Source organism: Microtus ochrogaster, chromosome 18 (assembly GCF_000317375.1).
Source record: "Microtus ochrogaster isolate Prairie Vole_2 chromosome 18, MicOch1.0, whole genome shotgun sequence".
Classification (NCBI taxonomy): Eukaryota; Metazoa; Chordata; class Mammalia; order Rodentia; family Cricetidae; genus Microtus; species Microtus ochrogaster.
The window spans coordinates 63,578,632-63,580,739 of record NC_022020.1 but is presented as its reverse complement, the minus strand read 5'-3'; the positions used below and the strand labels follow the sequence as shown (position 1 = coordinate 63,580,739).

The 2,108-nt window shown below is 44.9% G+C and overlaps 1 protein-coding gene across 4 annotated transcripts in view; it reads right to left on the bottom strand.

Annotated features, from left to right (window-relative positions):
- Positions 1-2,108, bottom strand: part of Txnl4a (thioredoxin like 4A) — an 18,527-nt gene that overhangs the window by 9,574 nt on the left and 6,845 nt on the right. The gene's annotated exons all lie outside the window — the stretch shown is intronic.

Here is a 2,108-nt window from a genome sequence, read left to right as displayed (position 1 = left end):
CTGGTCTACAAGAGATAGTTCCAGGACAGGCTCCAAAGCCACAGAGAAACCCTGTCTCAAAAAAACAAAAAAAAACCCAAAAAACAAACACACCTACTATAAGGACCTAGCAAACATTTCAGGGCAGACTGGCTCAAGAATGTCTAAAAACCTACTATACGCAAGGCACTTGTCACTCAAATTCTAACTTTCAAGTCTTGGCAACCTTGCAGTGTTTCACATACAAAGAAATTAAGGCTCAAAAGGATGATGTCGCACCAAAACCCTTAGAAAAGAGCAGAGCTGAAACTGGACCCAGGTCTGTCCCAAACGCCTCAGGACCAGACTCCCTGAGCTGTGTCAGGAAGAAATTGTTCTGTTTGAGAAGGTAGAGAGCACTCTGCCCATGGAGACAAAGTTACAGCCAGGTGGGAGGCAGAGGCAAGCAGATCTCTGTGTGTTCAAGGACATCCTGGTCTGTAGAGTGAGTTCCAGGCCACCCAGGACTACAGAAAAACCTATCTAGAAAAGCCAAATAAGGGTGGGGGTGTGGTAGGGAGAAAAAGACAAAGACACAAAAGAACAGCCTAATCCCATCATCTAACTCCTGGAAGGTAAAGCAAAATTAGGAACTCTTCTCAGCCAATCTGCAAGGGCTGGGCTCATGAGGTATCCAAGTCCAGTTGTTACAAATGAGTTTGAGAACAATAAGCATGGGGTAATGGCTCCAAGGCTTGGGGTGCACCTGAGACTGGCTTGAGTTAATTCACCTTGTGGTCGCAGGTGGTGTTAATGCTGGGGCTTCAGTGTTAGTATGGGAGGCCTTAACAGAGCCAAGGCTTAGTGTGTGTGAGGCCCACACCAGAATCTCAAACATTAAAACCCAGCCAAAAAGGAGGCAGCTGTGCGGAGGTCACTGCGCACTTAAAAGTCAGCCAGCAATAAAAAGCTGCGACTGGCTCCTGCGCGTTCACAGATGAAGGCAAACCAGGGAGAAGTTGCACCAAAGCTGAGGTCAGGAAGAGACAAGGCAGGAAAACGATGGCTAGGCAAGTGGGAGTGTCTTCCACTCTACGGGGTCCTAGAGAGCCCTGAGAAGAGGTTAAGACATTCACAAGTTCTCTTTTTTAAGACTAGGTCTTATTGTGTAGTCCCAGCTGGCCCAGAACTCGCTCTGCACATCTACTGGCTTGGAACTCAAGATCTGTCTGCCTCTAGCTTCAGAGTACTGGGATCAAAGGGGTATGTCACTGTCACCACACGGCTTAGCCTGCCAGAGCCCTGTCACAAAGACACTCTACATTTCATGTGCACTACAACCAAGTTAAAATAAATGATCAATAGTGAAGACTGCCCCTGCCTTCCACAGTATTAACAGCTAATGCAATGAAAGGTCACAATACCTTTCAGAGTGGGGATTATTTTGACATCTAGACTCTCTAATGTCCCAAATAAAAATAGAAACTGGTAAGCGGAACCATGTCCTCTCAAAAATGAAAACCTCACCTGTTTTATAAATAAACACACAAATTTTAATTCAACAACCTTACACAATTTTCCACACTAGATGCTGATTTACGCAAAACCTTAAGTCACTGAACAAGGAAATAACAAGTCAGCCAAAAATGAAGACAGTGACATCCAGTGTCTTTTGCCTTCCTGTGTCTCACAACTTTGAGAGCAACCGAAAACCCCTAAGGGTAGATTTGTCACCTCCACCTTGAGGCTGCTTTGGGATCAAACAGAGATTAATTAAAGATTAACTAATGAATTCTCACAACAAACGTGTATCCCTTTTTAATATTTTTATTGGGGGGGTCAGAGATTACAATTTGATTTCTGCTTGTCCTTAAGATTTACAAATTCTGCTTGTCCAGAAGTCCAACACCTATCTCCTCCCACCAAAAGGAACAGTCTTCTTCAAAGAGGGAGGGCAGGGCACGGGCAGTTTCCATAGAAGGCAAGAGTAGGTAACTTCCACCAGACAGAGGCAGAGGGCATAAGGACTACCGATGGTCCTGCTTATTCAAAAATGAAAACCCAAATAATGGCAAACGCTGAAAGCTGGGGAGTTTCCTGAGTAATCACCACTTCCTGTTTGGCATTCTAGGCAAAACCCTACAGCATAC